A 15,113-nucleotide genomic window follows, 5' to 3' on the forward strand; every position below is an offset into this window, starting at 1 on the left:
ATGGGTGTTATAGCCATAAGCTGATGGGTACTCTCGCACCTTTGCTCTAGGCGGGGAGGTCTCATCTTTTACCCACCAGATCACAGAGGTCAACATGGAGATAGGAGAACCAGGGATCCAGGGGCGTAACCGGGAAGTGGAATTGACAACCTTCCCTGTGACCATATTGATGTAGGGCCAAGTAAGATTAAGGGGCTGGTAGGGCTGTATATGTGAGAATGCTCATCAGGATCACTGTAACTTGAGCTTGTAAGGATTGGCAGGGTACTTAATAGCTTTTCTTTTTTTTTTCTTTCTTTCTTTCTTTCTTTCTTTCTTCATTGTTGTTTCTCTTGTTGTTTCCGGTTTGTCCTCAACTACAAAATGGTTCAGCAATTGGAACATGAATACGGTGAATCCAGGCTGCGATTCTGTCAACCTTCCGGGCAGTAAGCATGGTTGAGCATAGAGGCCCTTCTAGTGAAGTTCTAGCTGATTCTTGGTGGTGTGGTTTAACTAGGACCCAATCTCATGGCTGTAATTGCTCGGGCTCTGGAGGTGGACCTCCATAGAGAGCACTGAAGTTTATGGTAAATATGTTTGTGTACCCATTGAACACCCTTGAGATCATCTAATAATTGGTAATTGTCTGCATTTACAATAACCTCTGCCTGTGGGTTGGAGATAATGGAGAGAGGTGAACCAGGTAAAATTTTAAGAGTGAGTCCCTCTGGTAAAGGGAGTTTCATTCACAGCAGAGATTGAAGAGAAGGAGAGTTAATTCAGTCATTGTCAGTCTCTTAGGTCAATTTAGTTAAGGTCTCTTAGAGTTTTGTTTATTTTCTCTACATGTCCTGAACTCCGGGGTCCAGGGACTCAGTCTTTAGAATATTAGCTAGTCTCTTATTTACCTGGGACACAAAAGCTGGTCTATTGCCAGACCCTTTCATCCGAGGTTGTTCATATTTTGGCAGTATGTCCTCTAAGACCTTTTTTCTTTCTTCCCTCGCCGTGGACGTAGTTTTATTCTTGCTGGGGAAAGCCTCGGTCCAACCTGAAAAGGTATCTATAAACATCAGTAAATATTTCTATCTAAATTTTTCTGGTGTTACTTCTGTGGAGGCTGTCTCCCAGTGGGCTTCAGGCTTTGTGCCTCTGAAACTGTTGCCAGGGTTCTTCTCATTAGCCACCATATTAGTTAGCCATCAGGCTTTATAGTCTTTGACAATCTCAGCTAGCTTTAAGTTGGCACCTCTCATCCTGATATTAGCAAATCTATATTCTCCAGAAGCCCATGTGGGAAGAGCAGTGGATCTTCTGTAGTCCCATTTCTTTTGGCATAATGAGTTTGGAATCTCATACTACTATCCGTCATAACATTGAGACATGGGCAAATTTCTATTCAGGTAATGCAGGGTGGTCAGGGAGGGGAGAATCCCCTGGATCCAGGGAAGTCAGGGGCATGAATGCTGCATTAAATAATAAAATGGATGCACCATTCCATGCTAGAGCCAGCTACTCTCTGGCTCCAGAGGTCTGGATGCTTCAGTAGCTATCCCCATGCAGAAACTGCCCATCTTGTGGCTATCTTGCTACAGACTCTGCTCATATTCCCAGCCATCCACCTCCTTTGGTTAGTCACAATTCCAGGTAACCTGGTAAAATCAAAACTTTAGAGGCTTGCAATCTATCAATCAGATTTATATCAGTAAATTCTCACCCCCCACAAAATGCCCAAAGAACTCAAAGCCAATTGATATTGATATAAGCTGCCCACTTAGAATGGACAAATTGTCCTGAAATTATCCATCCCATATATGATATTCATAGCTACCTGTGGCTATTTAAAGCTATGTGAAATCTGGATACTCTTTCTCCTCCCCCATCTTCCTTCCTTCCCTTGTCCCTCCTATCTCTCTTAGACTGCCCTCCTTTTCTACTGACCAGTCACAGGCTCTAGCCTTGTTTTTCACCTGCTTACAGACAGCAATATATATTTCCTCCTTTTTTGTCCAATTAGATATAATTTTTCCATCAGATATAAATTGAGTATAACTATTACCATTCTATAATTTATAAAGTACAAAATACATCTAACACTCAGTCCATCATTTTTTTCGACTAAATAGAACACTCTGTTATATATCCTAAATTAAGAAAGGCTTAAAATCCATATGTTAAGTCCTGGCTAGCTTGTATACTATTTGAAAACTATCCAATTAAATATGTTTTTTTAATGTTAAATAGCCTGGGCAGGCTATGAAACTATAATTAGTCTTCAATCCCGCCATAAATCCAAGAGCGACTAATATCAACTGAAAATAAAAGCCTAACACAGCTTCTAGAACTGAGACAAGTTGTAGAGACAGCTGCCTACCTATAGAGTCCCCTGTTAGCAACAGTTGGAGCATCAGTCTTCAGCCTTCTGGCCCAGGGTCATCTGACAGACCTCATGAAACAGGAATTATTAAGGACTAGCTTATTCTGTCTTGGCATAATTAAGCTGTCCTATCCTGTAACGCGTGTCCTCTCATGAACAGTACAGGTCTGTAGAAAAAATAGGTAATTTTTGCCCCGTGGCTACCTCGCCACAGTGCATAACCTCACTTGGAAGTAGGTGCTCAGTTTCTTCTTTGAATCTACAAAAGAAGAGCTGTTGGGAGCAGATATGTCTCAATAAATGATAAATAACATTAAATGTCACACTCTGTGGATTTCTGACATTTTTGAAAACTATCTATGTAAAGTAATCTGGACTGTTGTCTGTTAACTGCTCTCAGTTGTTTCTAAATAAAATATCTAGCAAGCACCTAGCAATTAACTCAGAGCCAAGAATTTGCTATCTGGCCTTAACTCGTATTGCTTAATCATCTAAGTTTGTAATAGCATTAATGGCCTTGTACTTCTAAGATTTTTATAACAATAGAGGAGACTTGTTCCAATGAAAACCTTGATTCTGAATCAAAACAAATTCTGTACCAATATGAGAAACTATAACTTCAACTTAGTAACAACTATAAGCATTTCTACCAAATGAGATTATGGCTCTACAATCAATTCTAGCTACAGCCTACCCAGGCTACTTAGCATTGAGAAAACTCATTTGAGAGGATAGTTTTCAGGGCTAAACCAGGGCATGACAGATATAAAATTATAAGCCTTTTTAAGTTAGGATAGATGACAGAGTGCTCTATTTAATTGACAAGAATGATGTTGAATGTTAAGTGTGTCTTACACTTTATAATTTACAAATGATAATTGGTTTGTTCTCGAGGAAAGAGCCTTTTAACTGGACAGAAAGGGGGAATGCGGATGGCTGTCTACATGCAGATGAGGGCAGGCACAGGGTAAGACAAGAGCCTGTGCTTGAGCAATGAAAAAGAAAGGTGGGCTGAGAATTTTAGACATGGGACAGAGAGTATAAAGGGAAGAGAAGGAAGGAGATGGACGAAGAGAAGGATGACCCAGCTCAGTATGGTTTTAAATAACCACAGGTAGCTATGAGTATCACATAAGGGAGTGATTATTATAGGACAATTTGTCCAATCTAAGTGGGCAGCTTATATCACTATCAATTGGCTCTGGGTTCTTTGTGTGAGCATTTTGAAGGTTGAGAATTTACTGATATAAGTCTTACTGAAAAATTACAAGCCTCTAGAGTTTTGATTTTTATCTGGTTACCGGGATTTGTGACAGCTAAATGAAAGATGAGCTGTCGCTGCATGGGGATAGCCATGGAACCAGGAAGACCACTGGGGCCAGAGAGTAGCTGGCACTAGTGAGGGGTGGAACATCCTTTTGTGTTGCTTAACACAACGCAAGAGAGGTTTGACTTTTAGAGCAGCGTGACCGACTACTTGATCTGCCTTATTGTTGTCCTCGGAAACTGGGTCCTTTCTTTTCTGGTGTCTCAAGTAGTGAATGATGACCAACTTTTTAGGCCCCCTTAGATCCCTTAGTAGGGAGAGGACTTCTCAATGTTTCTTTCCTCCTGCCATCAGAAGGCTTCTCTCCCTATAAATAGCCCCATGGACATGAGTGGTAGCAAAGACACGCAAGCCTTCTGTGTCTCTTGTCTTTTATTATCTCTAACGCTTTGGTTAGAGCCACTGGTTTAGCTTTCTGGGCTGACATTCCAGCAGGAGTGGCTGTGCCCATATGGTCTTGGTATTTGAGACCGCCACTGACCCAGCATATCTCTGATCATCCTGAATGAAATTGTTGCCATTGGTGACCCATGTTATCTCTGTATCCATCAAGGGAGTACCCTGAAGATCTGATCTGGTAACAAGGGTGTGGGCCAAAAGGACTGAACAGTCATATAGAAGCCCATGGAGGTCTGAATCAGGCAGCAGAGTAACTGGGCTTAGAGAAGCTGGGACCTGAAATGCTATCCTGGGAGCATTTAAGAGGAGAGACTGTTAACGAGTCATTCTGGCATTGGTGGTAGACAGGCTTTGGCTCAATGACAGTTTGTCAGCACCTTTGACAGGAGAACTATGGCTGTGATGGTGCACAAAGAGTTGCCTTTAGCAACTGGGTTTGTTTGGTTTCTGCTGCCACCAGGAGGTCCTTTATAAAGGGTTGAAAAGACTTTATCTTCAGGTTTTAGCAAGGAGAATGTTGAGCTGTATTAATTATAAGGAAGCTGGGGTGTTTCCCCTCTAGTTTTAGGGTTACCCTGGGCATCTTTTTCTTTTCAAGCAGGGGCATTTCGGATCTCTTTTTCCAGAAGCCGTTTGTTTTAGCTGTCTCCTACACAGGTAGGCCACTGGCCCAGTGCCATGGTCTGAGCTAAGCACATTGGTTTATAAGAGCAATTTGTTTCAGACATTCCTACAGTCCTCTGGTTTGGCCATGGCTACCAACAGGATCTTTGCCAGGTCGTGAGTCTATTGCCTCTGACCTTTCACCTGTCTTTCCTGCACTTTCTCTTTTATTAAACATTTTCTCTGTCGTTATCACTAAGTCTTTCAGACTCTTTTCTCTTAACCTCTCAACCCTCTAGAGGATTTCTTTTTCTTTAATAGCTGGTTCTTTCTGATTGATAAAAGCTAGAGCTACTGATATTTTCACTTTGGAATGTCTTTATAACTCTTTCTAAGAAAGCTGAAGAACTTTTCTTTATATTTCTATCTTATTTACCTTTGGCCAAATGGGTGGCTGTCTTACAGTTGCTTTGAGACCTGACAACACAGACTGGTGATAGACTGAGTCTCCCCTTACCTTTGAGGAGCAAAGGGAAAGCCAGCATGAATAGCTACTTAGTGAGTCATCCGATGGGTTCACCCTGTAAGGCCAGGAATCAGCTTCTTGGCCTCTGTCTGGATTTTTTTTTCTTTTTTCCTGTGGTGAAGAGAATCTGTAAATGCAGGTAGATGAAGAGGACTGTGTCCAAGATTATTAATTACTGAAAAGGGAATTCTGAGTTCTCCAATTATAAAGGTAACTAGTGCAAAGGACCAATAGTGATGAGGTTGGTTCCCTTGATCGCCTGCTGCTTACAAGTCTGCAGAAAGACAGACTCAGGTTTGGAAGGCAGCCCCTTGTGGCTTCGTCTCCCTGCAGCAGGTCTCCCCTCCCCAAACTGCTGTGGGGCTGCCTATGGCAGAGCTACTGCTCTTCTACCAGAGGAATTGGATAAGGTGGGGCTACCTGTAGTCTGGGGGGAAAAAAAAGTTTTCCTAATGGTGACAGAAAGAATCTGTCTCCTAGTTTTTAACAGTGGAGTTGAAGGCATCTGTCCCATATTAAACATCTGTCAGAAAGTTGCCCTGTAATGAGAAACACAAATTGAATCTTTCCTTTCTATTAGGCAGAAACAAGAAACAACCAGAAGGTGGCACTCATACACATGTAAAAAAAACTCTTCCTTCCTCTCTATCAGGTAACGCACAAAGGCACAAATTCAACCTTTCCTCTATCAGGCAGAAATAAGAACCAACTAGAAGTGGTGCTCATACACAAGAAAAGAAACTTGTTCCTCCCTCCTAGTCAGGAAGAGATAAAAGTAACCAGATTGATGGGGTGCCCTTGCCTCGCTAAGCCCAGACCTGGGCTCAAAATGTCTACTGGCCCTGCACGCCATGACCACACACACACACACACACACACACACACACACACACACACACACACACCTTGGTAAATCTACCTTAACTGCATTTGGCCAAGGACACAGATAAAGACCTTTTTTCAGAACAGAATTACAGATGTGGCATCACTCAGAGTATACAAACAGACAAAAACACAGACAAGAATTACTATACATAAACACATGGACAGACTCATAGACCCAGACAGACATTACCAGTACTGAGACCCTCCAGGTCAAATCCTGGAGGACTTGGAGTTTCCAGCCAATGCGCCAAATGTTGTGCCATGCAAAGTTCACAACCCCCAAAAAGACAACCAAGGAACCGCATCCAATGCAATTGCAATGGAGTCTCTTTAATTCAAGCTTGAGCTTGGGCTTCCCCCCAACCCTGACACAGCAGGAAAGGGGAGCCCTGAGCCTAGTTTTAGATACACATTTTTAGATGCAAGAAGGGGGTATCTAGCTTGGTACAGATCTGACCAGTACGGGGGTGGGGGGGCCATACAGCCTTTACCATAATTGGCTGGTGCTGGGAGCCAAACCATAAATTTGACTTATGCTTACCTCCTGATGGGTGATTGTCGGGAAGTGAAATGCCAGGGGTATGCTTGTAATCTCGGGGTACAGATTTGTTGAGGAGTAACCTGGAACCTGGTGCTAGACACAGGTTTGTCTGGGGGGTGGCCAGGAAACTGATGTTAGGTACTGGTCTGTTAGTTAACTTGAGTTCAAACAAAGGTCAGGTTTTCTAAAATGATGTCTGAACCTGATTTGGTCTTTCTTTGACAGCAGAGAGCATCTCAGGCATTCCTTGGAGAAATCAACAATAGGACATGCTTAATATAAAAGGGATTCATTTGTGTTGAATCTGCAGATTCCTTTGTTAGTGTGGTTGTTCTTACTATGTTAATTCTACTGATCGATGAGCATGGGAGATCTTTCCCTATTCTGGTATCTTCTTCAATTTCTTGCTTCATAGAGTTTAAGTTTTTCTCATACAAGTCTTTCACTTGCTTGGTTTGGGTCACCCTAAGATATTTTATGTTGTTTGTGGCTATTGTAAAGGGTATTGATTCTAAAGTAATGTATTACTTTGGAGCACTTAAATGAAGGAATAGGGTTGTATACCTAAGAGGAACAACCCTAATAATACGATATGAGTTAATGGGAGACAAAGGCACATAGTACTTAGCAGATAGACTAATTTGTTAAAATATAGAACACGATTTGACTTCAGATTATGAAGATCTTAATTCTAAAACAACTGTTCCAAATTCAGGTGAATTTCACCTTACTGACATAGACAATCATGTGGTTCTTTCCATAAACTTTCTCATCACATGCTTATCTAATCTGAAGTCATTCACTCATGTTCCTTCTTTAGCATTAAAAACTCAACACCATCAAGGATATCCTCAACAACTGTCATATCAGCTCATCCAGATATTTTGTGTTGTTTTTAAACTCAAAAAACTCAGGAAGTGAACAATTCCAAATTGAAACATCAGTGTTCTTTGCTACATGGGCCTCTTCATGTCCCTCTTGTCCTGACCCTCTACAGGGTATGACACATCATCTTGTAAGTAAAAACATGTTGCCAGTGGTATCCCTCAACTGTTACTCATGCGGGTTCTTTGCAGTATTGAAATGCAATAAGCTATTATTTTCTTAAATAACACCCATGTGATAGTTTGAATATGCTTGGCCCAATGAGTGGCACTATTTGGAGGTGTGACCTTGTTGGAGAAAGTGTGCCACTATGTGCCACTATAGCTGCCTGGTGACCAAGCCATCTCAGTCAGTCAACAGGTTCTCCACCGAAGGAGAGAGGATTAAAAAGGAAAAAGGCAATTAGATAACATTATAGCATGACCACAGCAGTTCTGAGGCTGAGGTGGGTTTTTTTTTTACCTAGTCTGCTTTTATACCATTTTAATTACAAGCAAGTAATAAGGTCAGTTCTAGGTTAACAGAACAAGCAAGACAATAAACACAACTCGTCAAGGAATAAGCAAGGCAATAAACAAAGTCCTGTGATCACTTTTTTTTTTTTTTTTTTTGGAGCTGGGAACCGAACCCAGGGCCTTGCACTTCCTAGGCAAGCGCTCTACCACTGAGCTAAATCCCCAACCCTGTGATCACTGTTTCTAAAGGCTTACCAGAATGGCAAAGATATCTGAGCCTACTTCCCTGTCCTAACCCAAAGTCATATTCTTGCCTGAAGCCTACTTCTTTGTTCCACCCTAAAATCAGATTCCTCTCTGAGCTTACTTCCTTGTCCTGGTCCAATGTCAAATTCCTGCCAAGCAGCCCCACATCTCCCCCTTTTTTATTTCATAAACAAGACTGCATCTGTCTTAAGTTGTTCTCACAATACTGTCTTCCTTACCCATCCTGGAATATGCATTATTAAAAGCAATGCACTTCTGTCTTAAGTGGGTAATGCTCTATGCAGAACTTACCCATCTGTAACTGTCAGCCTGTTAAATTAATAACTCTGTCTGGGGGTCCATTTTTAGTTTCAAGCCATGTATTTTTGGCTGCAAACATATTGATGTTATTAAAGGCAAGCTTTATCACAATGGGCAGGAATAAAAATATTCACAGGACAAGAAGGGATAGCATGATATGACATTCTTGAAGCTTGACCAAGATGGAAATATTGACCTCAGGCCATGAAAAATGTATCAGCAATATCTACAGCATTCTTAAAATTCATAATCTCATTATGAAAAGTTAAAACATCCAGGTGTTAGAATTATGCTAAACATCCTTCAAGTGTCTTTAAACTGTTTCCCAATTATAGCGACTATCATTGTAAATTTTAGAAGTGACACAAATCCATCATGTGATTTGGCATGACACTTGAGATGGCTTCTTCCTCTTAAACTCTGAACCTCCTCTCCAATAATTTGAGTAAAATCATAAAGAACATCAAAACGCCTCTCCTCTTGAATACTCAGAGCATTAGTAACATTTTTTTTGCTAAATGATTAACAAAAGTAGCTGTCTTGACTTCTTATGTCAAAGCAATTGCAGAAGCAGTGGTGCTAGCTCCTAATGTATTAATCAAAGCTGCTGTATCAGCAATAATCAAGCCCACTACCCTCTTGCTTCTGTTTAAAACCTGACTCACTTCTTCCAGTATCTGCAAGCCTTTTTCACAATACCAAGTTCCTGTAATACTCACAGGCAATAAAACAAAAGCTAGTTGATAAACCACCATAACAGACATGACAGATTTCAACACATTAATTAGAATGTGCACAATCAATACAACTTACATTAAATACTGGTGAATAAACAAAAGTAATTTTAACATGATCAATTAATAAAAGATTAAGAGCCTTAGCACATGCATTAACACTTTTTCAAACTGCAGATCTGGTTCCAATTTTATCTATTGCTGACATGTCTTCACAAAGAACTGTAGCTAACTTCCAACTATGTCTCTGAAAGGATCCAGAACCAGCCTTCCAAATGAAGACTGCCATCTCCTTTCTTCCAGTATTGTATTGATTTCTACACCAGTCCATGATTGAGATGGAATAACTTGTCACATAAAGGAAAGAGAAGAGTCAACATATCTTCTCTTTTTAAGTTTTTGAAGGCAGTTTCCACAGTCTCCATGTTCTCTGTCCCACAAGGTCTAAAAGTTTGAAGCAAGGCAGCTTGTCCAGTCTGAGATATAGGCAAGCAAAGGTGGGTCAGGCACTTATGTCCAATACAACTTTCCATCATCTTTGTCAGGGCACTCGGCAAGCTTACAAGTCAGAATCATTCTTTGTCCCAGCATCAGCATGTCTCACCAATCACTCTGGAAGCCACCATGCTCCTTCAGCATCCTGCAGAAAGAAACATAAACATGCCCTCTTCCCCATATTAAATACCTGATCAAGATCATGCCATATGCCGGTAAGTGGGTCCTTCCGTTTCGTCTAGGCATAAGTATGCCTAGTTGTAGGGAGCCATAGACATTCAGCAGAGTTACTTGGCATCCAGATTTTTAAAATTTAAGATAAAAAATGCATTATTTAAATAATTGTGTGGTGTATGGGTATCTAACTCCTCCTTTTTTACTTTATGAAGATATTGTTTTAAAGTTCCATAATACCTTGTCCATGAGAATTATGAAGAATCCCAGTAATATGGGTAACATTAAATTGTCTATAAAACATCTCAAATGCTTGACTGCAATAGTTAGTTCCATTATCTGTTTTAATCTGATTTGGAACACCAAGCATAGACAAACAACTTAAGCAATGACTAATTACATTTTTCGTTGCTTCTCCTGTTAAAGCAGTTGCAACTAGAAAGCTTGAGGATGTGTCAATAGTCGCATGTACATATTTTACTTTTCCAAAATCAGAAATATGAGTAACATCCATTTTCCTGCCGTGCCCAACCTCGACCAGCAAGGAAGACACGACCAGAGGAGATCTTCTTCAAGCAGTTTTACTCAGGAACCTTGATACAATCTTCTGACCCCGGGGAGCCCCCACACCACACTTAAATAGCTAGCGCTAGCCAATCCTAGCAAGCCACGTGGGTCATGCAGATAGGCTGTCACTATGCGGAAGCTAGCAGGCCAGGCAGGCATAGCCAAATAAGGACTTGTTTACTACAAGGAGCACTCACCGTTGGGAAGGTGGAAGGCGAAAACTAGCGCCATCTTTGAGGCGCAGCATGTCGAAACTCCCTACAGTTCCCCCTTTTTGTTTAATTAATCAAGCAGGCAAAGGCACCACTGAGCGTGGCGACCCCCACCCCCTGCCCCGTCTTAGGATCATCCCTTCATTAAACCCGTCTCAGGACACCTCGTCGCCCACAAGGTTCCATGCCTTAGGTAGAAGGGAAGTTGCCCGTCACTGGGCAGGGTCACTCACACATACTCAGGGGCGAGGTGCAACTAGGTCTTCTGAATGACCGTAAGCCAGGCTTGAGGGGACTGTCCTGCTTCAATGGCTGCAAATGCCTGTACCATCATAGCCGCGTGCTGCCTCTGAACAAACTTCATTCTACAGAGACACCACAGACTCACTAGGGAGACCAGCAGCAAGAGTCCAGCTAGGGCTCCCATACCCGCCCACTCCCTCAGATGATTCATAGCAGCAGCAATCCAAGATGACAATCCCGTAGCCAGTCTAGCATCCGCACATGTAGAGTTCACGGTCACGATGGCTACACATAGCTGATCCATTAAGAAATCAAATTCTCCAGTCCAATTACCTAAAAGATAACTTGACAACTGTTTAGACAAATTAGAGGAGTGGACGTATTGGCATGAGTCTCGGGAACACCGATATTATCCCGCACCAGGGCTTCCGTTTGGACCAGCATTTGGGTCACACCGAGAAGTGTCAGCAACAGCAGGATCTTCATTCTTGTTGCACCTCCTGGTCAATCTTTCAGGGACCCACAACGGATCTTGCCGGTCCTGAGGAAACACACAAACAGACCCTCTCGCCCACGCCAACACGGTATCTGGCTCATGCCATAAGCCAGTGATCACATCTTTCCATTTCACATAACCTTTCAACGTGCCCACCCGACATTGATGTTGGTCAGCGGCAGAAAGGCCATCATCATCCAAAATTAAAAAATTAAGAGTAAAAAGGGCTAAGGATATCTGTTCCTTAGGAGTTCTGCCATGGCCTATTCCCCCTTTTTGTTTAACTATGCATTCCTTTAATGTACGATGAGCTCACTCAACAATACCTTGTCCTTGGAGATTATAAGGCAGGCCATGGCTCAACTGCACATCCATCTGTTTACAAAAGGATTAGAAACATTGGGCAGTGTGTGCTGGGCCATTATCAGTTTTTAAGTGTTGAGGCTTTCCCCAAGCAGCCCCGGCTTCTAGGCAGTGTACAATAACATTGTGTGCCTTTTCCTCACTCATAGGGGTAGCATGAATGATACCTGAACAAGTATCCACAGAAACATGAATGTATTTTAGAGTCCCAAATCCAGATATGTGAGTTACATCCATTTGCCAAATCTTTAAAGTCAGTAAGCCCCTGGGATTAACCCCCACACTAGGGGGATGATGGAAAGTGATACACTGTTGACATCCTAAAACTATCTGTCGAGCATCTGCTCAAGACAGATGAAACTTCTGCTGTAAGGTTTTAGTAGGCACATCAAATTGTTGATGAAACTGTCAGGCTTGATCCAATAATAAGCTTAAGAAGATAAACTCCATTTGGGTACATCTATCCACAAGATCATTTCTCTCACTTAGAGGACCAGGCAAACCTGTATGAACTCTAATATGTTGGACAAAAAACTTGTGACCTCTTTTCCAGATCAATTCCTGAAGTTCCCTCAGCAGCTGGCATACCGTACTGCTAATTTTAATAGGGCCAGCCACTTCTAATATCTTAACTACATTAACAACATATGATGAATCAGAGAGCAAATTAAAGGGAAAAGAACAATTTTTAAACACTTCCAGCACAATTTTGAGTTCAACTACTTGTGGAGAGCCGGGTTGATATTGACACAAATTGGCTCTTGATGGTCAACCATATAGGCTCCACAGCCATTTTTGGATCCATCTGTAAAAATGTTTGGCGCCCCCTGTATAGGAACACTGGAGGTAACCTTAGGAAAGATCACGGGATGTTCCTTAAAGAAGGATAGCAAAGGGTGTTTTGGATAATGATTATCTATCTCTCCATAGAATCCACAGTGTAATATAGCCCAATCATCCACAGTGCCACACAAGATCTTCATCTGCTGACCTGTATAGGGCACTATGATCGAGGTTGGGGAAACACCAAAAAATTGTATGCACTGTTGGATCCCATTCAGGGCTAATCGTGCAACTACTATAGGATAATACTCTACTGATCTAGCTGGAGAAGCTCTGGGATAAACCTAAAGCAGAGGGCCATCTTGCCACAACAATCCTATGGGATGCACGTAGGTGGCTAGAATGCATAGCACAATGTCTGTACCCTCCTTCCATCGATGAAAAATTGCACCTTGTAATCCTTTTTCAACCTTCTTTAAAGCTTCCCTTGCTTCATCAGTCAATTGTCTAGGAGAATCCAAGGCCGAATCCACAACTAAAGTATTATACAATGGTTTCAATTCATAATTTGGTAATTTTAAATAACATCTGATCCAATTAATATCTCCTAGTAATTTTTGAAAATCATTAAGAGTCTTAAGATTATCTTTCCTCAATTCAACCTTCTGGGGGATAATGGTATAAGGACTTACTTTTGCTCCTAAATAATTTACAAGATTGCCCTTTTGTACCTTTTCAGGGGCAATAATCAATCCCCTACCTTCTAGCAATTTAACTAAATTTCCATATGCTAAATCTAAAATCTCTTCATTCTTTGCAGTTAAAAGGATATCATCCATAAAATGGACGCATCTCAGTGCGGGAAACTTCTGTCTTAATGGGGCGATGGCGTTGCCCACAAAAAGTTGACACATAGTAGGGCTATTGGCCATACCCTGTGGTAAAACCACCCATTCATATCTTTAATCAGGTTCTTCATGATTGCATGATGGAACAGTAAAAGCAAATCTTTCACTATCCCTTGGACAAAGAGGTATGGAGAAAAAGCAATCTTTTATATCAATCACTACCACAGGCCAACAGGCTGGCAGAGAGGATAAAAGAGGAAGCCCGTGTTGCACTGGGCCCATGATTTCCATCTGTTGATTAATAACTCGTAAATCATGCAACAGTCTCCATTTCCCAGACTTCTTTTTAATCACAAATATTGGGGTATTCCAAGGTGACACTGGTGGTTTTATATGCTTTGTAGCCAGCTGTTCATTTACCAGGGCTTTAGCTGCGACAAGCATCTCAGAGGAAAGCGGCCACTGAGGAACCCACACCGGCTCCTCTGTTTTCCAGGTAATGGGAATGCCTTCCTCAGTGGCCCCTAGGAAAAACCCAGGTCCTGATTCCTTTCTCTCTGTTGGGCAATTATAGGGTTAGTCCTACCCTGAAGGTATTTCCCTATTCCTTTACCAGGAAAATAGCCCATATTTTTCATAATCTTCCCTATCCCAGGCAGCCTGGCTGCCCCCGATTGCCAAGTTAGTGGCAGCCTGTTCATTGGCAAACTCAATAAAAAAAGCTCTCCAGTCCAAATACTGTCCCAGACTAAGACAGGCCCAAGCAAGGTTAGTCCAATCACTAGGAGTCATGCAAAATCTGTGTAAGGCCTCAACCTGAGCTATGGTAAATGAGGCCGTAATGCCATATGTCCTGACTGATTCCACCAGGGACTTGATGGCCTTAAAGTCTAAAGGCTCATGATACCTTTTTTTATTAGCATCCACATAAACAGGATAGGCCAGATGTAGTTCTGTGTGGACTGCCTTCCACACTTCTGGGCAGAATGTACTACCTGAAACTCTACTTCCTCCCTCTACAACATTGCAGGGAGGAGGAGCCGAGGGGAACCGCCCAGGAGGTTCCGCTGCCATTTTAAGCTTTTTCCTTTTCTTCTTCTGTCTATTCCTTAGAGACTGTTTCTGCATTTGGTCTATCAACTCTTGTAACTCTTCTTCTGAATCTGTTTCATCTGTTTCCTCCTCTGTATCTGTCTTTTCTGAGTCTGTCTCCTTTGCGCTTCCCTGCTTTTCTGACCTCTCCTCTTGAAGCATTTCTAGGGCAGCTTGCCCCTTCTCTATAGCTGCCTGACAACATTTTTGATCCTCAAGGCAACTACGCACTAAGCGCCACACTGGACGGACCCCAGGTCTTAGAATCCCCTGTTCCCAGGCAAAATCAAGGTCTTTCCCTAATTTTTCCCAACTTGCCACAGTAAGATTACCAGAGACTGCAAACCAGGGTGCAATGGCATTGCATTCGCTCAGAAATCTCTCTATGGTGCTCCTTTTTATTTTTAGTTTCTTTCGCTCAAACAGCTCTTGAAGAGACAGAAAAATTGGACGAGACTGTGAGGTCCCCATGACAAAAACTTTCTACACTGCTACGGCTAAATTCACCGCACGTCTTGCTACTTTCTGTTCGCTGCCACCACGAACTTTACTTTTGGTT

Source organism: Rattus rattus, chromosome 14, assembly GCF_011064425.1.
Source record: "Rattus rattus isolate New Zealand chromosome 14, Rrattus_CSIRO_v1, whole genome shotgun sequence".
Classification (NCBI taxonomy): domain Eukaryota; kingdom Metazoa; phylum Chordata; class Mammalia; order Rodentia; family Muridae; genus Rattus; species Rattus rattus.